The 25,508-nt window shown below is 37.6% G+C and overlaps 1 protein-coding gene and 1 long non-coding RNA gene across 4 annotated transcripts in view; one reads left to right on the top strand and one right to left on the bottom strand.

Annotated features, from left to right (window-relative positions):
• The window catches only part of SEMA3A (semaphorin 3A), a 453,431-nt gene that overhangs the window by 272,764 nt on the left and 155,159 nt on the right, over nt 1-25,508 (bottom strand). The window lies entirely within an intron of this gene.
• The window catches only part of LOC112661266 (uncharacterized), a 38,544-nt gene continuing 21,386 nt past the window's right edge, over nt 8,351-25,508 (top strand). The window contains exons 1-2 of the long non-coding RNA XR_003137569.3: nt 8,351-8,665; nt 23,394-23,434. This is a non-coding gene — a long non-coding RNA (uncharacterized LOC112661266). The remainder of the gene's footprint in view (nt 8,666-23,393; nt 23,435-25,508) is intronic.

Below are 25,508 nucleotides of genomic sequence, written 5' to 3' on the forward strand. Positions count from 1 at the left end.
TTTTTTTCTTCTCCAATATTTTCTTTTTCTTTCACATCTTCATGGATAATTTAAAGGATACAGAAGTTGCCATTACACTGCTCCCCCAAACTATATTAAAGTGTAATTTCTTGACCATCCATCCATTCAAATGATCTTTTCTATAACATTCAGAATTGTCCGGACTCTTGACTGCCCAACCCTACATTACCAAAGGTGACACTTATCAATACCCCCATCCACACCTACTCACCATCTTCCCCTGAAATAAAGCCACCTTTTCAATTATCTTCAAAGCAAATTCACTTTTTAAAACCACTGCTGGGCTCTCAAAGCTAGTTTACAAATCTTTTTTTTACCTATAATTTTCAAGTAGACTCCTTGTTGCATTTCTTTTTTTGGCTGTTATGAAGCACTTCCGTTCTCTTTAAAATTGCTACATTATTTTTCAAACCTACCCAAAAGCTTTTTAAGCAAAGTTTTTTTTATGTTAGTGATTAAACTAATATTATTATAATCACCTTTTTAAAAACGATTATTTATTTATTTATTTATTTATTTATTTATTTATTTATGAGAGAGACAGAGGGAGGCAGAGACACAGGCAGAGGGAGAAGCAGGCTCCATGCAGGGAGCTGGATGCGGACTTGATCCCACGTCTCCAGAATCACACCCTGGGTTGAAGGCAGACGCTTAATTGCTGAGCCACCCAGAGGTCCCTATAATCATCTTTGTAATCTTTCCCTTATCTTCACAATTTCTTGAAATTTCATGGTATCTCTATTTCCATTCCTCTATCTATTAACAAACACAATTAAGTCTTTCCAATCCTAAAACATCTCTGTCAAACTTCCCTCCTTAAAGTCGGAAACCTCTCTTCTCATTTTTTTTTGTGCTGCCTTCTTTACTCATTAGATAATTTTGTTTTTTTGTTTTTTGTTTTTAATTTTTATTTATTTATGATAGTCACACAGAGAGAGAGAGGCAGAGACACAGGCAGAGGGAGAAGCAGGCTCCATGCACCGGGAGCCCGACGTGGGACTCGATTCCAGGTCTCCAGGATCGGGCCCCCGGCCAAAGGCAGGCGCCAAACAGCTGTGCCACCCAGGGATCCCTACTCATTAGATAATTTTGAACCAGGGTTTTTTAAAGGAAAAATATCTTTCCTTCTATATAGTATCAATTGTACTCATTCTCTTCCTAAAAATAAAATAAAATATTACAATAAAAATAGAAAAAAATAAAATAAAATATTACAATAAAATACATTTTGGAAAAAAGTGAATAAGATTACATAAAATAACAAATTTATGCAAGTCATGCAAAAGGTTAATATGGACTGTTATTCCTCAAAACTGAGGGATGAGTGCACATGTGCGTGAGCGTGCACCTGTGTCTGAGAGTGTCAAGGTCCCGGGTTGGTTGGGCAGTTTGCCCTCACACCCACTTGGACCCTTGCGTCTTGTTCCCAGCGCACCGGGTGACCGCGCCCCCGCCCCGCGCCTGCAGGCCGAGCTGTGGATGCCGCGGGGCCGCCAGTGTAGGCGCTTCCGAATGAGCCGATCAGGCCACACCCGCTGAGAGCAAGCGCGCCGCCCTCCGTCTTGCGGTTTCTCTCTTAGCTTCTGCGTCATCGCCACCTGCCAGGCCTAGGGTCGCGGCAGGTGCTCAGCAAGGACCGTCACGGCCGCCCGTGCTCCAGCTTCCCGGCCCCGGACGCCGTGGGCAGGCGACGGGCTCACGGGCCGTCCCGTCCGCCTACTGCTTCGCACCGACACTCGCGGAGCAGCAGGACACGCGGACCCCACACGCCCGGATTCCTCTCACCGACCCAAGGGCTCGCACTTGCCCCTCACAGCCCGAGAGCCCGGCCGCGTGGGGGCAGGAGCCGGCCGACCTCCAGCCAGGCCCCCGAGCCGCAGCCCGGCCTCTGCCCTGCCGCCTCTCCCCTGCCGCCCTCTCCCCTGCGCGCCCCTCCTCTGCCGGCTTCTCCCCTATGGACCTCTCCCCTGCACGCCCCTCCCCTGTCTGCCTCTCCCCTGCGCGCCCCTCCCCTGCGGGCCTCTCCTCTGCCCGCCTCTCTCCTGCGCGCCTCTCCCCTGCGCGCCTCTCCCCTACGGACCTCTTCCCTGCACGCCCCTTCCCTACAGGCCCCTTCCCTACACGCCCCTCCCCTGCCTGCCTCTCCCCTGCCCACCTCTCCCCTGCACGCCCCTCCCCTGCGGGCCTCTCCCCTGCGCGCCCTTCCCCTGCCCGCCTCTCCCCTGCGCGCCTCTCCCCTACGGACCTCTCCCCTGCCCGCCTCTCCCCTGCCCGCCTCTCCCCTGCGCGCCCCTCCCCTGCCCGCCTCTCCCCTACGGACCTCTTCCCTGCACGCCCCTTCCCTACACGCCCCTTCCCTACACGCCCTCTCCCTACACGCCCCTCCCCTGCCCACCTCTCCTCTGCCCACCTCTCCCCTGCACGCCCCTCCCCTGCGGGCCTCTCCCCTACGGACCTCTCCCCTGCACGCCCCTCCCCTGCCCGCCTCTCCCCTGCGCGCCTCTCCCCTGCACGCCCCTCCCCTGCACGCCCCTCCCCTGCCCGTCTCTCCCCAGTGCGCCTCTCCCCTACGGACCTCTCCCCTGCACGCCCCTCCCCTGCCCCCCTCTCCCCTGTGGGCGGGCCCAGAGCCCCGGAGCCGCTGTCCTGAGCGCCCGGGGCCGCGTGCCCTTCTCCTCTCCCACCAGGTAGAGCGATGCAGGCACCGTGTGAAGCGGGGACGGAGGGGCCGGGACGCGGCCGAGCCCAGCCGACAACAGGGGCGACTCAATCCTTGCGGTTACTGTGGTATTTGGGGTGAGCGCAGGGGAGTGCGGCGCCCCCGCACCCCGCAGCCAGAGACGCTGGGCGCTCGCACGGCCTGGCGGGGTCAGCAGGCGAGAGCATCCCTTGGCCTTCTGCTGAGGGCCTTTGCTGTGCCGGGGATGGCGCGATTCAAAGGACCCTGTTTAATCCCCTTTAATCACTGTATCCGACGCGGGGACTGACTTTTCCAGAGCTATAAATAACCAAGGTCATGAAGTAGGAGAATGTGCTTATTTTTTAATCTCACTATCAAAACTTTTTCCAATTTTCTAGACGGTGTTTCTTCTCTGATTGATGGGCCTATTAAGTTTGTGGCAATAAAAGCCAAACAAACACATACAGAAGTTTTCTTTAGGCGCTCAAATTCAATTCCTATTCAACCCGGTGGGGTCACCAACATCCAGTAAAGCTTTTGCCAGTGTTTGTGTTTTCTTGCAATTAGATGAAAATCAAAGCCATGTGACACCACCAGGGAAGACAGCAGGTCTCAACGTGTGCTCGGTGGGGCACGTTCTCCATTCTCCTGTACTCTCTTAAGTTTTGACAGTTTGTGACCAAAACTATTATTTGCGTTGTGGTTGTGGTGTTCTAATTTTTCCCTCCATTTTACTTCTACTGCTTATCTACAGTTCCCAGGTGCTTTCAGAGAAGAAAATCCAACTTCCTTTACTGTTCAAATACAGAAGACAAAATAGCAGGTTCCTGAAAACCTATGCGAAGACACTATTAAACAAAGGCATAAAGAATTCGGACTCTATGCTCTACTAAGGCTTTTCCAGGAAATGAAAGCCATACAGATATAACAAAGGTATCTAAGAAAAACTACGTGCATATTCACGCACATGAACATTCATACACACAGGTGAATTCCTAAAATACGTGATTATGGCAAGAAGAAGTGATGAACTCAATTCGTTTAACAGGAAAGTTATTGTACTTCTTTTCAACTAAATATTAAGATGTAAAGGCTGGTGATGCCAATAATATTAAGTCACTAATATAAATTTGAGCATAAAAATCAATTTTTTTCTGAGAATTTTATCGAGTGTTTTGCTTTGCTTTTAGCTGACAAGATGGTTCTGACAACAGAAGCTGCATATAAAGAATTTTTTTTGGTTTGGTAACAGACAACTTTTTGAAAGAAAAAAATAACTTCATATTAGCAAAAGCATAGCCCTCTAAATATGCATATATTATAATGATTCAAATGCTGTTGAAGTCTTGGAATGTTAAATTTAGTTAAAAACATTAAGTCACCCCCCCTCACCACCACCTCAACTAAAATGATGCCGAACAGTGGATTTTTTACTCTGAGAAAGAGGAAATAAATACTGGTGGCTTTGGTTTGACATGTATCCAAGGCAAACTCTTTCATTCACATCTTGAAACTCATTGAATTCAGCGCAAGAGAGCGAAGGAATGTAAAACAGATAGGAGGCCACGCAGGTAAAGAATGAGGCAGGCTTAGAATTCCATTTTGACATAAAATACCTTCTGTTTATAAAGAGTAGTCAAGAATTGCTGAGTTTTATCTAAAATAATGGACCCTGATTAAAGAATAAACAAATAGGAGCCTTGAGGAAAGAAAGAAAAAAAAAAAAGAAAGTATTCAAAGTGATCTTTAGTTTGATAGAATCCTTATTTTATTAGGTAATGATAGCTAACATTTCTTGAAAAAAGAAAACTGTTAAACCTTTACTACATTTGGCTACAGAATAGCTCTGTGATACAGGAACTATTGTTTCTTCCCATTTTATAGAAACAAGGCTTAGAGAATTTGAGCAAATTTATCAAGATAAAAGGCAGAATTCAAGGAAATTGCCAGCATTCCCAAACAGGCTGCTTTTGAAGCCCTCCCCCACGCTCCCTTGCCCCAGAGCCCACATTTCTTGCTGCTGTGCCCTCCTGGCTCAGGGCCCTGTGCTTTGTGCATCACCTGTTCCATGCGAGGCACTGCACTTGCACCACTTAACAATGTGCGCGTAACGTGCTTCCGGGGATCTTAGTATTCGATGCCATTCCTATCATCGATGATCTGTAGTCAACATCTAAACAAATTTAGTGCATGACACATAGTTTTCAGAAAATGTATCCGTTTTCTGTAACACAGTCATTCACAGAGCAAAGAACCCTCAGCGCCGGACTCCGCGCAGAGTGAGGGTAAAGGCATAGGCCGCTGCTCCGTCTAAACTCTCTTGCGTCATTACTTTTCAATCTTTCAGTGCAAATAAAAACTCAATGAAGTTTTTATTACTCTACCTTAGTGTAAATAACTAAACTCGCCTGGGCTCTTTTTCATTTCAAATCCTCTAAAGCCCTGAAATCATAGTGTCTTTAAAGCTGAAAATATCATCTATTTTGGTTTCCCCCTGTATCATTATCGCAGTTTTCTGTTACTCTTCTGTTATCACTTTTGTTGTTGTTGCTGTTTTCTCTCTGGCTCTCTCTTTTTTTTTTCTCTTATCATTTTAAAATTCATTCTATTCAAAGAGATCACTCCAGAAGCACTCCTCTTCCACCAGGCCTGAGTCCTTTACCTTCTTCACTGCATTTTCCCAGCCTATTTGGTTTCTGAAAATCCGTGACCTACTCTCTGTGTTGTTGTTATTAATGATGTAGGGAAGCTGAAGGGATGCCATTTTGGAAAGGTTCCATTTCTGCTGTTTTTGCGAGGCCCCACTTACTCATGGTCTTTTTTTTTTTTTTACCTTGCATCTGAGTTAAAACCAAAGAAGCTATGTTTCCACTCCAAAGAGGAAGCAATAAAGTTAACCATTGTCTGAGTTTTGTCCTAGGACCTCCAATCCCTGATAAAATCTAAGAAAAGCTGGCTCTCAAATAGGTTCTAGGATGTTGGCTTCAAACAAACGTTGGCATCAATATCCCCTACCTTCCATGATGTATTGAATAAAACCTATTATTCACCTGTCACTCGCCTATGGCTGGACCCTACCCTGGATTCCTGTAGGAACACATATCCTGGACCCTTTTCCCTTTCCAAATATAAACCTCTAACCCCAAGCAATAGAGAGATTCACTTCTCCTTTCCTTTTGGAGCCTCCCAGACACTCCTTCTGCTATACTCTATTTGTCACTCATGCTATTCAATAACTCCGCTTTCACATTCTCTGGCTAGTGTTTTATTTCTTTCCTGCTCAAAGCCAGGTGCTGTGGGACATCTCCCTCTGGGTCCTTGGACCCAGCAGCCTGCATCACTGAGGTCATTTTTTATGGTATATTCCATTTGATTCAAATGTGAAATATTTCCTTTTCATTTTTCAATAATTTCAAAAGAGTGTGTTTTTGAGAAGCTTTTCTAATTAGAAGATGGATTGTGAGAAACTGTCCTCTCGGTCACCTTTCCAACAGAAGCTCTTGTCAAATAAGGCAAATCTTAGCCCTAACTAAATTTAAGAATTTCTTCAATTTGTTTGTTTTAGTCCTCATTTATATATTTACATACCTTGAAAAGGAGGTCCAACACCTTATTTTTCAGATTTATGGTTATATGTATTAAATGGAGGTAAGTTTAAAAAAAACTTGTACCTTTATTACTCTGTCCAGTGTGCCAGTGTATAAACTCTTGGACCAAACACTACAAATGTTCTCTTTTTGAAGCAGATTTGCCATAATATCTGCAGCTTCAGCTTGTGCCTTTTTTGGTTTATTGTGAGTAGAAGTTTCTTATAGGACAGTGAGATGGAGAATTTAATTTGACTATGTCAATTAATTTTATCAAACTCATGACAATGTACGAAAATGATGATGATGATCAATGCTGGGTTTAGAAAAGGGGAATGAAAGAAAAATTTACCTTCTATATTTCAGTATCTTTCTTTAAGCATCATCAACCCTTCCATGCTAAATTCAATAAGGGAGTCTTGTTTTCCTATGCTTTAGGCAATGGATGTTTCCATCTTTATCCTTTTTAAAACTATCAAAAATTTGTGTGTATATGTGTGTGTGTGTGTGTATACACATAACATATGGCACATTATATATTACTCTACACTATTATACATTAATAGTTATATGTAATATAATAATATGTTAATACATAAGCTCAAGTAACCTCAGAGAAGAGTTATCCTTTGTAATAACCTCAAAATACCTCATTCCACTTTGAGGGGTTTCTAGAAGTTAAAAAGTGATTCTTCATATTCCTCTAGATTGTTTCTGAGGACCACAGAGTGTTCTGAGTACTCCCTGATGGATCCACTCAGCTGACTTCCCATTCCTTTCATGGGATAGCCTTTGAATTGCCTCTTTTCCCCAATTCTCCCAGTTTGTCTACGTGTGCGTGTGTGTTTCCCAAATGGCACAAGTTCCCTCATCATGGCAATAGTTCTCTTCTGAATTAAGTCCCTTTTTAAAAAATTAATTATTCATATGAAGCCTGAACATAATTATTCTTTGGAAGTATGAAATGGGACTATCACCACCCTTGTTGGACGAACTCTACTAGGAATATTTCACTTGGAGATTAACATTCAACTGCCAATTAGACAAGTTGTCCTTTCTTGAAAGGATTTTTCATGAGCAGATTGAGGAATAATTTGAGACAAGAAACCCTTTACTTTGCCCCTAAAATCTTAAACAGCATTGTTTGGCCAAGCATTGCCTTGTATTCCTTTCTCCAGAAGAGGCCATAGAGGCAGCAGACCATAATGTAAGGCTGCTGGTAAACTTGTTATTAACTACAAACACATCATCCATTTTACATAAAACAAAAGACTTCGAAGGTTTTAGACCAGATACCAGATACTGCTCGGACTAGTGCCAAGGCATTAATCATAAATTATCCTCGATAAATTCCTTTCCTTGTGTTGCGGTACCCTGAAATATTATTCCTACCACCTCATTACATATCAAATTTAAAGAGCTACAAAATAAAAAATTTCGGGTAAATATATTATCATCCAGATGTTAAATATTAGTTGTTTAAGCTATAAAGTGGAATTCATTTGTTTATACTATACAGATTTGCAATTCAAATTATTTTACCCTCCCTTAATAATATACTTCTTGGTCTTAGGCGTAATATTTGCAAACAAGCAGTTAAGAAATCCAGGGAGGATAAGAATTGAAGGACTGTTGACAGATTGTCTAATATGCAAATTTTGTTGTAAATTCATTTGACTGAATTTCTTTTGTCTTCATTGCCAACGAATTTTCGTGGCCTGTGAGAAAAGGTAAAAGACTTTAAAAATTAGGTAATGTCAGCTTGTACCTTTTCAGATGAAACTCTTAATCTTTTAAACATTGGACATTTCCTTTTTTAAAAAGATTTTATTTATTCATGAGAGAGAGAGAGAGGCAGAGACACACACAGGCAGAGAGAGAAGCGGGCTCCGCAGGGAGCTGGATGTGGGACTCGATCCCGGGACCCGGGGTCAGGCCCTGGGCTGAAGGCAGGTGCTCACCACTGAGCCCCCCGGCGGCCCAAACACTGGGCATTTCCAACTTGGAATCTGTATAACGTTCTTTCCAGTTACAAAGGCAGGTGGGCCGCTGCCTTGGACTTTTGACCCTAAGAACGTGCCACCCGGACATAGAAGAGAGGATAATTTCCTTCTCTTAAGTTGTCCTGTCTTCGCTTGTCCCTGGGCTGGCATTACTGACAGTGACACTGGTCATTCCTTCATTTAAAAGTGAAAAGCTTCACAGCAGCGATGTCCACTGTGGCCCAACTGTGGGAGGAGCCGCGGTGCCTACCGACAGGTGATGGATAGAGGATGTGGGCTCTGTATACAGCGGGGTGTCCTCAGCCCTCAGAAAGGACCAATCCCCACCATTTGCTTGGACGTGGAGGGAACTGGAGGGTGTGATGCTGAGTGAAGTAAGTCAATCGGAGAAGGACAAACATTATATGGTCTCATTCATCCGGGGAATATAAAAAATAGTGAAAGAGGATAAAGGGAAAGGAGAGAAAATGAATATCAGTGAGGGAGACAAACCATGAGAGACCCCTAACTCTGGGAAAGGAGCAAGGGGTGATGGAAGGGGGGGTGGGCGGGGGTACGGGGGTGACTGGGTGACGGGCACTGAGGGGGGCACTTGATAAGATGAGCACTGGGTGTTATGCTATATGTTGGCAAATTGAACTCCAAGAAAAAAAAAAAAAGTGAAGAGCTTCTTAGGAGGAAAAGCCGTTAACTCCCTAAAGAGTTCCTTTCTCTGGCCCAGGGATCCTGGGCCCCTGTGGTGCGACGCTAAGGACAGCTGGCCGCACCCCGGCTGTGCCCTCACCGCGGCACCCACGCACAATGGCACATTGGGGAGGGACTGATCTGGGCCAGCTTGCGAGGTCTCTTGCGGAGTTAGGCACACTTTTTCACGAAAACCCATGGAGCAGAAATTGCTACTTCTAAGCTAATCCGTTTTCAAATTACGATCCAATTGTGACTGATGACCTCACTACAAATCCGCTTTTCTACCGCCAACCACTCAACAAGCAAAGGGAAATCAATCGTTATTTCCCTCTATTTAAAACTCTGTACAGAAAACCCTTCTTGCCATTCTTGGTCACCTTGAGCCGCTGCAGCTGCGGAGATAAGCATGATAAATGTCAAGTGCTGCCTAATTGTCAGTACTTATTTGGAAGGTAAAATGGGAAAGGAAAATGCGTGCTAGGATGATACATCGTTTAAGGTTCATTTAAAAATTGATGCTATAAATTATGGCTAATTTCATGAATTTATTTTAAATAATTCAGTCAGATTGTGGTATACCGATAGGCTGATTTTTTTTTTTAAGTCCTTCACTTTCTTATTGAAAACCCTGGGTCCAGTTTAATCACTGAGTAGATAAAATTTAAAACATTTTAGAGAAGACCTGTTATTCTGAAAATGGAGGCAGTGCTCAACAGTTTACTTAATTGAAGGCAATATCATGTAAAAACATGTAGAAGGAAAAAAAAAATCCTACAAATCAGAATCAACCAAAATCTATTCCTGATTTCTCTTCTTCAAACTTTATTGCAGAAGGTAACCTTTGGTTGTTGCAAGAATGCATTAAGAAGAAAAGTACAGAAGCAAAAATGACTTGTACCTTTTTCTATTAGAAAATTAGAATTAGTCATGACATTCAAAGTTCTTTAGCTATAGTTTAAAAGTCAACATTTAGTGTATATTTTGTGTTATTTATATTGTGAAAAATACCTTGTCTGGTTCTCTGGAAGTTTTCCGTATGGGCCCACTGGTAGAGCCCTAATTGGTGAATATATTAATGTATGTTTGGGAATGTTGATTTACATATTTCTTGAAGCAAATTATATACAAGTAGTAATTTGAAAACAGTTCTAGCAAAATTGTGGACTGTCTGTTTACAAATGCATTGGACAAAGCAGTAGTTACAAAAATCTTAGCCTTGGCAGGGTGATGGATGAGGCAGAGAAATAATTATTTCCACCTCCATAATTAAAGCACATATTTTTGAATGTTTCCATCTCGAACATAATCAGAATTCAAACATCTGGACCAGTCATTGCTGTGACGCCACATCCTAGCTGTTTTAGCCATAGTGCCCTGTGCAATGGATTGATGTGATTCAGAGGCAAGTTAGCAGCACTTTGATTTCTTGAAAGAATATCTTCTCAAAGGGGTTGGGGCTGCTTTCTCACAGTTGAATTTTGATTTATGTAAGTAAGTCAGGACTCCCTTCTGAACATCAATCAATGGTGTTTCTTATATTTGGTGTATAGACTAAGGCAAGTCATTTGTAAAGTAAGACGATACTTTCTACTCCAACCTACCTTCTAGAAAGTGTGATAAGAGATAACAAACTAATTCACAAATTAATGTAAAAAATTATTCTATTTTGGCTTAAAATATCTTAATTTTAATAATAATATCAATCTCTTGATTACCTATACAAATGTATGGGAAAAAGCCACAGGCCTACAACTTACAAACAATTAATAATCTAAAAAAGATTTCAAGTGCATTTGATAAAGGATGATTGGAAGAAAGGCAAGCAGGGGCAACGGCCCCTGCCCTAAGAGGAAACCACCTTTAAAAGGAGCCTTCCACCCTCTCCCACGTGATAAAAGATGACAGAAACCTGATTGGATGACAGGCACATGGAGGGTTAATTAGATTAAAATAGCCCACCAACAAGCCCACAAGAAACCCAAGACTTAGAAACTCCAGTGGCAACTCTCTCAGGTCCCATCTGTCTTCAGGAGCTTTGTACTATCACTCAATAACTAATGCTCAATAAACTTTGCTTTGCTGCCCACCACTCTTCGTCTGGTCTACCTCTTTAGTTTGCAAAGCAGTGTCACCAAGAACCATGGGCGCCAAAGAAAAAGAATTCCTGCAATGCACTTATCTCATTATTTTCCAGAGTATCTGTATGTTTTGTTATAATTAATATTTGGAAAACAAAATTGACATGTGTTCACCTCAACAAGTGGAAATATAAGAAGCTACATAAGAGGAAAAATTAAAATTAAATTCCTTTATTAAAAACGATTTATTTGAGAGAGAGAGAGAAGGAGAGAGAGCACGAGTGGGAGGGGCAGAGGGAGAGGGAGAGAGAATCTCAAGCAGACTCTGTGCTCAGAATGGGCCTGACTCAAGGCTCCATTTCACGACCCCAACTTCATGGACTTGAGCCAAAACCAAGAGACGGACGCTTAACCCACTGTGCTACCAAAGTGCCTCTAAAATAAAATTCCTTGTAATAACTCTCTTCTTCATCTCCACGTTTCTGAAGCCAACAGGACCGCTTTCCACATCTTCATTCACATTGATGAAAACATATATATCTAAATACCATACAGACTAGTTTTATGTTAAGTTAAAAAAAAAAAAACAGTATCACAAAATAAACAGTGCCTAGCAAAAACATTTTTTTTTCATGAAACAAACATCATGGATATCCATCAGTCAAATGCACAGATCTGACCTGTTAAATGTGTAATATTCAATAGCATAGATTAAAAACCACATTATTTTTCCCCAATGGTGAACATTTAGATACATTGGAGGGGTTTTCACACTTGTCCTTGTTTTTGTTTTTGTTTTAAAGATTTTATTTATTCATGAGAGGCACAGAGAGAGGCAGAGACACAGGTAGAGAGAAGTAGGCTCCCAGTGGGGACTTGATCCCAGGACCCGGGGATTACGACCTGAGCCAAAGGCAGAAGCTCAACCACTGAGCCACCCAGGTCCCCATACTTTTGTCCTGGTTAATTTGTCTTATTTTTTGGTTAGTTGTTATTTTATTAAAATGTAGTTGACCCGCGAACAACATGGATTTGAACTACATGGGTGCACTAATACACAGACTATTTCTCAACAAATATGCATACAGTACCACAAATGTATTTTCTCTTCCTTATGGTTTTCTTAACATTTTCCTTTCCCTATTTCATTGTAAATATACATAATATATAAAACATAAAAAATGTGCTAATTGTTTATATTATAGCATTTGGCTTAACAGTAGCCTATTAATAGATATTTTGAGGGGAGTCAAAAGTTATATGTGAATATTTTTCTTTAATGCTCAAGGTCAACTGTGTATGTGTTTTTATTTTAGTAGATATTTCTTGATTAGTTTTCATAAATTCATGGCTATTTGGATATTCTCCAGCAATGAGTGTGCCCACTTCTTGGCACCCTAGGAAACACTGACTAGATTTCCTCCTTTTAATTTTCACCAACCTGATGGAAGAAAACTTTTATCTCATTACTGGCGTAGTTGTCAGTTCCCTACTAGTAAGCCTTAGCATCCTTTTATAAGCTTACTGTACATTAGAGCTTGGTCTGTTGTAATTTCCTATTTATATGCTTTGGTCAGTTTTACATTGGGTTATTTGTCTATATTTATCACCATAATTAAATAAATTAAATTCCTATAGTCTTCTCATGGGTATTATATGAAGGCTAAGTGAAGACTGAGAAGTGGGCACTCTGCCATCTTAGCACTTACCATATTTTATTGAACTCTTTACTATATTGCTCCCATGATGACATTCCTGTGATTGTAGGGCATTTATTTTTATTCCTATATTCCAATCATTTATCATAATACCTGGAATACTCTAAATATTCAGGAAATAAATGTCAAACTGGTAAGATGGTGGCAAAAATACAACTTCAATCAAACTGGTGGATACTTGAGGGAAGGAATCACATCTGTATTCATGTGTTTTCAACACAGAGCTCTTCAAAAAATATTTCTAAATTAATTGGTTGCTTAATCTTTTTTCTAGCTTTATTGAGATATAATTGACATACAACATCGTATAAGTTGAAGGTGTACAACATGATGATTTGTATGTATTACTAAATGATTACCACAATAAGGTTAGTTAACACGTCCATCACCTCACATAATTAATAGTTGTGTGTGTGCGCTTTGAACACTTGAGATCTATTTCCTTAGCAACTTCAAGTATACGATACAGTACCATTAACTCTAGTCACCATGCTGTACATTAGATCCCCAGAGCTTATTTATCTTATAATTGGAATTTTGTACTCTTTAACCAAAATCTCCCAAGGTCCTGGCCACCATCATTCTATTCTGTTTCAGCTTTTTTAGATTCCACATATAAATGAAATCATACAGTATTCATCTTTCTCCGATTTTTTCACTTTTGGTTGCTCAGACTTATAATCCTTTTCCCTACCTTCATAATTCCTTCCTGGAGCTAAGAACAGTTTATCTTCAGGTTTAAATCTGTGAATAAAGAATGCTAGAAACCTTTCTCTTCTCACTGCTGTCTGTTGGACATTTGTATAATATACATTTTTAATGTTAATTTTTCTTAGTTTCCTGACTTTTAGTATTATGTTCATTCTATCCACACTTGGCAATTGAGGATTGCATGGAATTTCAGCTAACACATCTCAGATGTGCATGATCTCAGCCTGTGGGATATGAAAGGATTTAATTTACAAGGCACCTCCATCTAGTTTCAGAGTCTAGACTAGCAATTGGTCTAGAATATTTCTATAAAACAATGGTCTCTTGATTCAAAATAGACATTAATAAAAATGCTGACAGTATCATTTTGTTGTTAAATGAGTGATATTAGGTTTGTTGTTTTTGTTGGATATTCTTGCACTAAGTCACCAGGCTATAGAGGTAAACATTTACTTCATTCACAAAACATGAAAGCTATAATTTATTTTTTGCTTAAGGCAAAACTTTAAAAAAATACAAATTTTAAGGTGGGAAATAACTGAAACAAAGCCCACATGTTTGCAGTAGAAAAATTGTCTTTAAAGCTTTCAAAACTTTGATTTCTATACCTATGCTTTCTATTGACTCTGGGACAAATGGTTTTGCCTTTTTTTATTTCCTTAATTCTTATACCTAAATGAGTTGTGCAGAATGATTTTTAAAATCTCTTCCTGATTTAACTTTGCTGTCTTTGGTGAAACAAAACAACTAGAAAGTAAGTAAATTTGTAACTATGTTGTCTGATAGATAATCCAAAGTTGTAAACTATATATACACACACACATATATATACACACACATGAATGCACAAGTCAACAAGTCAAAGCTACTTTCATAGTTAATATTCTCATATATTATTACAAGTGGCAAGAAGGCATAAAAATAGTTAAGCAAAATATATGCTATTTAAAGGTAAGTTCAACTAATCAGGGACGCCTTTGTGGCTCAGCAGTTGAGCGTCTGCCTTCTGCTCAGGGCATGATCCTGGAGTACGGGGATCAAGTTCCACATCAGGTTCCCTGCATGGGGCCTGCTTCTCCCTCTGCCTGTGTCTCTGGCTCTGTGTCCCTCATGAATAAATAAATAAAACCCTTAAAATAAATAAATAAATAAAGGTAAGCTCAACTAATCAAATGATCTGTATATTAGTTGAGCAAATAGAAACACAATCCGTAACTCAATAAAAAGTATAACTTATAGAAGACAGAGATTGAACAAGTAATTATAACTGTGACAAGTACTATAAAATATGAAGGCTTTTTTGTGGAAGTAATATTGAGCTGAGACATGAAAGTTTATACTAAGTTAGATACATGAGTGATGAGATTGAAATTAGGCATTTTGGCAGACCAACTAACAGAACCATTTTATGTGGTTTCTTCAAAATGGCCACCTTGACATGTGTACCCTTTTTAAAATTATGCATTCAAGCAATACACTTGTCTCTTGGTTTAGGAATTAGATGAAATTCATCATAAAGTATGGATATGTTTTGCATATTATCTAGTAGTCAAACATAAATGTTTCAGAGCATTTGGTCTCAGACTGGTGGTCAGTAGAGCCAGTTGGAGTAGTCACTATGGAGAAAGACCTCTTGACTGTTTGATGGAAATTTGGGGTGGTCTCAAAAGATTACAGAACTGCAACAGATTTTTCTATTGATGTGAAAGAACATTTTAACATATCTCTAGAATTCTTTATTATTATACATGCTTTTATTTTACTCATCTTTGTATCACCATACCTCCCAATAGATTTTCAATCACTATACAAGGATAATTTAGTATTGTGAGTAGAACACTCTATAAAATATTAAGTGAGGGGTGCCTGGGTAGCTCAGTGAGTTAAATGTTTGACTCTTGATTTTGGCTCAGGCCATGATCTCAGGGTTGTGAGATCAAGCCACACATTAGGTCCCATGCTGGGCATGAGACCTGCTTAAGAATCTCTATCCCTGGGGATCCCTGGGTTGCTCAGCAGTTTGGCACCTGCCTTTGGCCCAGGGCACCATCCTGAGGTCCCGAGATGGAGTCCTACATTGGGCTCCCAGCATGGAGCCTGCTTCTCCCTCCTCCTGTGTCTCTGCCTCTCTCTCTCTCTCTCTCTCTCTGTCTATCATAAATAAATAAATAAATATTTAAAAAGAAAAGAATCTCTATCCCTCTTCCTCTGCCCTTCCTCCCCCTCTATCTCCCTCTCAAACAAACAAAAAGATGTTAAGTGAAAAATTGTTTAAATGCCATCTTTTTTTTTACATACTTTCACTAAGTCTCCCTCTCCCCCAAATAAGTGATAACATCATAATATGACAATGTATTTACAGCTTTAACACAACTTCAAGTCATGTCAGTTTTGATGCACTATTCAGTAAGATGGCTTTCTGAATACCATTTGGTACTCTTTTTTGAGATTTTAAAAATATCTTAGAAAGTACTATTTAAAATACAGACTGTTAAGAAATTTTATCTGAACTCATGTTCTTCTGATTAAAAAATAGTTCTATAGTTTGGTCTGAACTTTTTTTAACTTCACTATTTTAGAAACAAAAGAAAATTGTCCTTAACAAAGAAAGCTCAAACAAACTTGTGACCACATATTTGGAATGATATGGGATAAAAAGCCCCCAAAACTTAAGGACCTGAGTCTCAATTTGTGTAGTGTTGATTAAAATAGCTTGTTACAGAAATTCCATTTATAATAAGTAATCTAAATGGATCTATGTACAATAGTCTGTAAGTCCAATAGTTAATATACTCTGTTTCTTTTTGCTTATTTCTTCACCTTTTGTTATTTTAAGTTCTGGTTAACTGCTGTTGCTTATGGTTTCACTGAAGAAGAGTAGAGTATGATAGATTCCTTAGCAACTGTCTCAGACGTCAGGCAAATCTCCAAGGACCATGGGTAGCACTTTCAGACATAAGTTGTTTCAAAGTCCAGTTGTGGCCCAATAGGGATATAATTTTGATGAAACCCAGATGAGCTGCAACTATATTTCAGTCTATACTCCCACTTAAATTATAGTCAATTATCTATGGTAATAGGAGTACAAAAATAAAATGAGTAATAAAATCCATATATAATTTCAAAGCATCATTTTAGCCAATAATTTCCAATTCTTCCTCTATCAAACCGCTAAGTAAAAATTCTTAGCATATACTCAAATGGACAGATGTGAGGTTTCTTCTCTTCCTATAGTACAAGTACCAACAAGTAATAATATGATCCATAAAATATAACCACAAAGGAGAAAAGACTGATTAATTGCTGTTTACATACCTGTTCCTGAGAAACTCAGAAGATTATTTTTCCTGACTATTAAACCTCCAAACACACATGACTATCATCCATAATAATATTTATGTCAAGCAAATCTATTTTTAAATATCTGATTATTTGTTAAGAATATAATGTGAATTCCAATTAAATGAGAAAGATTAAACATAGCTAGTATGATACCAATAGTATCACCTCGTCTCTCTACCTTAACCTTAGTAAAGATATATAACAAAAGAATTGTAACAACCAAAAACAAAGTCTTCATACACTATGATCACAAGAATGATAAAAGTGATTGCAGCAATAGAAGACTTCAAGAAATTTGGGGGAAAGGAATTCACATAGGCTTATTTAATTTGGCAGAAGGGAGTCAGAGAGCTTCTCAGGACAAGCAAACCCACTGGCCCTGAGGAACCTGAGAGACAATCAGCACTTAATAGCATGCTTTACTAGAAAAGACTCGAAGGCCAACTTTCTCCTACTCTGCACCCAAATATCAGCAATCAGGAGGCTCTTCCTCTCTGTCAACTATTGCAGAAACTACATTGAACTTGAGAAAGTACATGTGTTCCATATGTTGTTATTTGATGGCCCATTGTGAAAAGACTGATTTATGGTCAATATAAAGTGTAGTCTAATGGTCCACAATGTTCCACATTAATCTAATGTAGTCTAATGGTCCTTCCTACCCCAACCCTAGCTCATAAAGTGCTTTCAAAAATGGCTTTATATCTCACCCATATACCAATGTATAGTCCAGAATTATCTGCCATATGAAGAAAGCTGTCAACATGAATGAAGAAGAGCAACAAAACAACAACAACAAAACCCTAAAATCACCCATGAAAGAACTTGGAGAAAACAATGAAAGAAATGAAGAACATGTCAAAACTATAATGAATATTCTTCACAAATATGAAAAGACGTTTGTTTTCTTAAAAACAAACAAGCAAATAGAAAATCAACAAGGAAACAGTGCCTTTGAATGATACATTGGACCAGATGGATCTAACAGATATATTCACAACATTTTATCCCAAGTTGTATATCCCAATATACATTCTCTCAAGTGCACATGGAAGATTATCCAGAGTAGGCCACAAAACAAGTCTCAACAAATTCAAAAAGACTGAAATCATCATGTGTCTTTTCTGGCCACAGTGGTATGAAACTAGAGTCACAAGAAAAAATCTGGAAAGAACAGAAATGCATGGAGGTTAAATAACATGCTACTAAACAATGAATGAGTGAACCAAGAAATCAAAGAGGAAATTAAAACAACAACAACAACAACATAGAGACAAACGAAAATGAAAACACATTTCAAAATCTTTGGGATGCCACAAAACCTGTTCTAAGAGGAAACACTATAGCAATACAGGCCTACCTCAAGAAAAAAGAAAAAGTTCAAACAAACAATGTAATCTTACATCTAAAGGAGCCAGAAGAAAAGGAGCAGCAAAACCCAAAGCCAGCAGAATGAAGGAAAGAATGAACATTAGAGCAGAAATAAGTGAAATAGGAGATTTAAAAAAACAAAACAATAGGACAGATCAGTGAAACCAATAAATAGTTTTTGGGAAAGGTTAGCAAAATTGATAAGCCTTTAGCCAGATGCATAAAGACAGAGAACTAAAAAAAAAAAAAAATCAGAAATGAAAAAGGAAAAGTAACTATTGACACCACAGAATTACAAAAGATTATAAGAAAATATAATAAAAAATTTATGCCAACAAGTTGGAAAACCTAGAAGAAATGAGTAAATGCCTAAAGATATAACCTTCCAAATATAAGTGAGGAAAAAACCCAGAAAATTTGAACAGACTGAATACTAGCAATGAAATGGAATCAGTAATTTAAAAACTCCTAACAAACAAAAATCCCAACCCAGATGGCCTCACAAATGAATTCTAAAAAACATATAAAGAAGACTTAATATCTACTTTTCTCAAACTATTCCAAGAAGTAGAAAAGAAAAGAAAGGAAAGCTTCTAAATTCATTTTATGAGGCCACCATTACTCTGATATGAAAACCAGATAAAGATACTATAGAAAAAGAAAACTATGAGCCAATGTCTATGATGAACATAAATGCAAAAATTCTCAACAAAATATTAGCAAACCAAATCTAACAATATCTTTTAAAAAAATCATTCGACATGAGATCAAGTGGGATTTATTCCAGGAATACTATGATGCCAAACTTGCAAATCAATCAACATCATTCATCTCACTAACAAGAGAAAGGACAAAAAACAATCACTTCAGTAAATGCAGAAAAAAACATTTGAGAAAATACAGCATGTATTCATGATAAAAACGTTTAAAAAAGAAGATTTAGAGGGAATATACCATAACATAATAAAAGCTATATAGAAAAACCCATAGCTAATATCATCCTCAATAGTGTAAACCTGAGTGCTTTACCTCTGTGATCAGGAACAAGACAAGGATATCCACTCACAACACAACTACTATTCAATATAGTACTGGATGTCCTAGTCACAGCAATCAGGCAAAAAAAATAAATAAATAAAAAAATAAAAATAAAAACAAAAACAAAAAACCAAGACATCCAAATTAGTGAAGTAAAACTTTCACTATTTGAAGATGACAAAATACTATATACAGAAAACTCTAAACACTCCACCAAAAAATTAATAGAACTGATTAATTAATTCAGTGAAATTGTAGGATGCCAAATAAATAAACAGAAATCTGTTGTATTCCTATCCTCTAATAATGAAGCAAAATTAAGAACACAATCCCATTTACAATTGTACCAAAAAGAATAAAATACCTAGGAATAAACTTAACCAAGGAGATGAGATGTATACTACAAAAACCACAAGATAACACAAATAATGGAAAGATTCTCTGTGTTTATAGAGTGGAAAAATCAATATTGTTAAGATGTCTGAAGCATCCAAAGCAATTTACGGATTTAACGTAATCCCTACCAAAATATTAACAGCATTTTTCACAAAACTAGATCAAATCATTCCCAAATTTGTTTGGAATCATAAAAGACCCTGAATAATGAAAGCAATCTTGAGAAAGAACAAAGCTGGAGGTATCATAATCCCAGATTTCAAAATACACTACAAAGCTGTAATAGTCAAAATCAAAGATACATAGATCAACAGAACAGAGACTCCAGAAATAAACTCACACTATTATGGTCAATTAATCTACAATAAAGTAGACAAGAATATACAATGGCAAAAGACAGTCTCTTTGACAGATGGTATTTGGAAAACTACAGAGCTACAAAGCAAAAGAATGTGAGTGGAACATTTTCTCATATTATACATAAGAATAAACTCAAAATAGGTTAAAGACCTAAATGTGAGACCAAACCATTCCTAGAGGAAAACAAGCAGTAATCTCTTTGACATCAATTGTAGAAACATTTTTCTAGATATTTCTCCTTTGGCAAGGGAAACAAAAGCAAAATTAAACTATTGAGAGCCATCAAAAAAAAAAAGTTTTTGTACAGTGAATAAAACCATCAACAAAACAAAAAGACAACCTACTGAAGACAACCAATCCATACCTTCAAGTGATGTATCCAATAAGGGGTTAGTATCTAAAACATATTAAAAGCTTATACAACATAATACCAAAAATCAAATAATTCAGTTAAAAAAAATGGGCAGGGACAGGGCACCTAGGTAGTACAATCAGTTAAGTGTCTGGTTCTTGGTTTCAGCTCAGCTCTGATATCAGGGTTGTGAAATAGAGCCCTACATTCTATGCTCAGTGTAGAGTCTGCTTGGGTTTCTCTCTCCCTCTCCCTCTGCCCCTGCCCTCCATGCACACTCTCTCTTCCTTTTTAAAATAGATAAATATATCTTTAAACTTTTTCTTTTTAAGTTTTATTTATTTATTCAGCAGAGAGCGAGCGCACACGCACAAACAGGGGGAGTGGCATGCAGAGGGAAAGGGAGATATCAATATATCAAGAATATTTCCCATTACTGAAAGGGCATAAGTCTTCAGATTAAAAGGTTATGCTTAGTGCATACTGCAAAGATGACAAAATAAAACAAATCCTAAAGGCATAACGTAAAACTATTTCAGAATATCAGGGATAAAAGTAGAATCCTAAAAACTTTGTTTTTCTTGGTAGGGTTGGGGGGGATACATATGACAAAGGAACAGAAATCAGAATGTATTCAATGCTCAACTCCAGCTTTAACAGATGACTTGAAAATGAACAGATACAAATATTAAGCATAAAAATCCTGCAGTGACTATTTTAATATCAGCTAAAATAGACAGTAAAGCAACAGTATAATAAAAAACAAAAAGAAATGGTACATAATGATAGTCAATTAGGTAGGAAGACATACAAAGCATAAGTGTATATGAATTTACAAAAGTACCACAATGTATAAGAAATAATAAGTGACAGAATTAAAGGGAAAAAACTAAAATTACACAATGATAGGAAGGGGTTTTATTAGAACAACTAGACAAAAATAAATCAGTAAACACATAGTGGATCTAAAGAACACAATGAAGCACATATGGTGGGTCTTAAAGTAACTCTCAGTAGATTTTAAATAATTAATATCAGAGTATGTTCTCTGAACACAGTGGAATCGAATTAAAAATCAGTAATAATAAAGTATCTAAAGAAATATTGATTTACAGAGTCAAAAAAATTTCAATAATATTTTAAGAACTTTTCTGTATGTGTAACGGAGTGGGTAGAGGAATCATTTGTGAGAGTAAACAACCTAGAAATACCAAAGAAATTTTCAAATGCAGCTGAATTGATCATCTTATACAAGTCATCAATTTCAAGACCGTGTAAATCTACAAAAATAAAGATCGTGTGTCATTGGCACAAGTAGTCACAGTCCAATAGAAACAATTAGCCCAGAAATAGGTCATTAATCTTTGACAAAGTTCCTAAGGTAAGACAATGGAAAGAAATGACCTTTCAACCAAGAATGCTAGAACAATTAGACACTGTCATGAAAAAAAAAAAAACTCAACATATCTCACAATAGGTGCAAAAAGTACCTCCATATAGATCTTGGTCCTTCCTTCAAGAACTAAAACAGTAAAACTCTTAGAAGAAAATATTGAAGAAATATTGGAGAAAAAAATTAAACTGGGGTAAGCAAAGGTTTCTTAGTCCTCGACAGTACAAATGATAAAAAAAATAATATATTGGACTTCATCAATATTAAAATTTTTGCTATTCAGAAGAAACTTAAGAATATGAAAATGAAGGCCATTGAATGGGAGAAAATATTCTTAAAACATACCTATCTACCAAAGGATTTGCATCCAGATTATATAAAGTGCTCTTACAATAGATAAATAAGAAAAAAAATCATTTAAAAAATAGAGCAAAATATTTCAAATGGATAATTCAGAGAAGACATACAGATGGCAGATACAGAAATTAAAAGATACTCTATATCATTAGTCATCAGGGAAATGCAAATTAAATTCCACTGAAATACCATCACATATACATTAAAATGGCTAAAATTAAGAAAGACTGGCAAGAGATGTTGCAAGGATGCAGAGCAGGGATCAGCAAAGTTCTTGTTTAAAGGGCCAGAAAGTACATATTTTAACCTTTGAGATCCATATGGTTTCTGTCATAATTACTTAATTCTGCTTTTGTAGCATGAAAGCACCTCATTCATAACAAGTGAGTGTGGCTGTGTTCCAATACAACTTTATTTACAAATAAAACTCATTTGGCTCAAGAGCTATAGTTTGAAGACCTCTTATGCAGAGCAACAGAGATTTCTCATACACGGCTCAGGTGAATGCCAAATGGTGCAAACACTTGGGGAAACCGTCATTTCTTAAAAAGTTAGGCGTACACCTACCAAAGACCCTGATATTCCAATTCCACATGTTTTCCAAGAGAAATGAAGACACATGTCCACACAATGACTTGTACACAAATGCTCATAGAAAATCAATTCACAAAAGTCAAAAGAAACAACTATCCATCAATAAGTGAATTAATAAACAAATCTAGTATATCCTCAATGAAATACTATTCAGCAATAAAAAGAAATGAACTGTTGATACAAAAAAGTACATAAATTAACCTCTACATCATTATGCTAAGTGAAAAAATACATAAAACTACACACCTACACGATTCTATTCATAAAAACTGCAAACTAATGCATAGTATGAAGAAACTAAAGGGTCATAAAGAATCTTGTCGGGGTGATAGAAATATTCTGTATCTTGCTTCTGGTGGTGGTTTCATGGGTAGATTATATCACTGTCAAAAACCATAGAAGTGAGCCCTTTAAAACAGTTGGAGTTTATATTACCTAATTTGCCCCTCAAAGTTAGTGTGGAAAAAGAAACACATACAGGTTCAGCTGAAGAAGCTACACATCTCATTGAGTTTAATAAAAAACAAAAGTTCTATGCAGTGCTTTGCCTTTTGTATATATATCAACATATATTTAGCCAGCCACAAAATGTCGTTCCCTAAACAGGGCTGTCCCCTGGGGTAGTGTACTATGTGTGTGTTTCTCTTATTACCCAATCTTTCTTGCTCAATTATTATTATTCTTTTTTTTTTTACCCACTGACAGGCTTGTCTTTTTGGAAGAAGAGGATGCCGTCTCTTTATTTCGTATGTATGTTATAAATTTCAGTAGAAGACAATGCTGATAAATAATGGAGACTGTCAACAGATAATCCTAAAATGAATAAGGAAGAAAGTCCAGAAATAGAGTATCTTGGGAGCAAGATATTATGATACAAAAGAAAGAACTCCAAAATTAGAGTTTGGAGTTTGGGTCCTGGTGTCTGTAACTTGTATTAGATTTATCTTGGCCTAAGTTTCCTTATGTAAACAATGAAATGATCTCTTAAAACCCTTCTGGCTCAGAAATTCTGTGGGCCTAAAGACATTTAGTATAAACTATAAAGATAGAAGAAGAAGAAGGAAAAAAAGAACAGTATGAAAAACGAATTATTAGCTTCTATAGAAAAATAAATAGGGGCACCTGGGTGGCTCAGTCAGTTAAGTGCCTGCCTTCAGCTCAGGTCATGATCCCAGGGTCCTGGGATGGAGCCCCACATGGGGCTCCAGAATAAGTGGGTGAGAGCTTCTCCTTTTCCCTCTGCTTGTGCGCACTCTTCCTCTCTCTCAAATAAATAAAATACTAAAGAAAAAGAAATGATTCTGTCTGAATCTGAGATAGAATTTCTACAAACATACAGACAATGAAGTTTTCAAAAGTAAGTAATGCTTTGAGTGTGAGCAATCCACCTTTCTTTTAAAGATGGCTAGGAAATTCTATGATAAGGAAAATATATTCTAATTTCTTGAAAAATCTTAGGCATGGTTAAAACAGAATAAAATATTACAAAGTTAAAGGTAAGAGACCCTATTTAGATTCAAAATCAAACAACGCTAAATTAATAGGTGGATATATTGAGTCAAAAGGATTTTTCATTTGAAAAGTCTCTCTCTTAAATAGTGACTTTTTTTAGAGAGAATTTACATTTTTTAAATAGTGTCAGCTTAATTCAGCAACAACATGTCTACATAGAAAGGTAGAAATTTATTCTTTCTTTTATTTTTTATTTTTTTAAAGATTTTATTTATTCATGAGAGATGCACAGAGAGGCAGAGACACAGGCAGAGGGAAAAGTAAGCTCCACAGGGAGCCCGATGTGGGACTCGATCCCGGGTGTTCAGGATCACGCCCTGGGCCCAAGGCAGATGCTCCACTGCTGAGCCACCCAGGCACCCTTATTTTTTCTTTTAAATTTATTCTTTCTTTCAGTTACTCAATAAATAATGCCTATCTCTTAAACTGGTGGGTGAGGGGCAGACATAAATAAGAAAAACTATTTTTATTTACTTATTTTTAAATATTTTATTTGTTTATTCATGAGAGACACAGAGAGAGGCAGAGACACAGGCCAAGAGAAAAGCAGGCCCCATGCAGGGAGCCCAATGCGGGACTCGATCCTGGGACTCAGGATCTTGCCCTGAGCCGAAGGCAGATGCTCAACCACTGAGCCACCCAGGCGTCCCAAGAAAAGTATACTTAATCTTGAAAATTTTATAATCAGAAGAAAAAAAATAAGATGTATACTTAGACAGAAAAAAGCTGAACACTTATGAAAAATAAAATGAATAAAAAATAGTTTGAAAATATTCAAAGAAAGAGAAAACTATACCATACACTTTAAAATGTAATTTAATAAAACCGTTAACTATCTCAAAATTTGTAAAAATTATAAGTAAAAGTGGATATTGTTAGTCCCAATGTATGAATGAGAAAATTAAATAAGGCAAAGTAATTTTCACAAGGTCACAAAGTGATCCAGCTTGAAATTCCAGAACTATATGAATCTGGAGTGTCATTTTATTCTGCTGTATGAGACAATTTCCCTAAAAACATATCACAGTTATTCAATAGTCATTTAGAATGAACCTCAAGTGGAATATCAAATTGTATATAATACTTGATATTTTCACATTCTGATTTACATTTTTTTCTTCTTTTTCATCCACACATTTTCAATTTTCCTTTTTAGTTAATATGGAATATTATCTAATTTTCCTCTCTTCCAAATTAGTATATCTTTTTCTTAACTAGTTTCTTTTAGTTGCCTTCTATTTTTTTAAATGCTTGAAATCTTTGTCACAGGCTTACTAGTAAGGTATCTGTACTTTTCAATCTAGAATT

Source organism: Canis lupus, chromosome 18, assembly GCF_003254725.2.
Source record: "Canis lupus dingo isolate Sandy chromosome 18, ASM325472v2, whole genome shotgun sequence".
In the NCBI taxonomy this organism is placed as follows: Eukaryota; Metazoa; Chordata; class Mammalia; order Carnivora; family Canidae; genus Canis; species Canis lupus.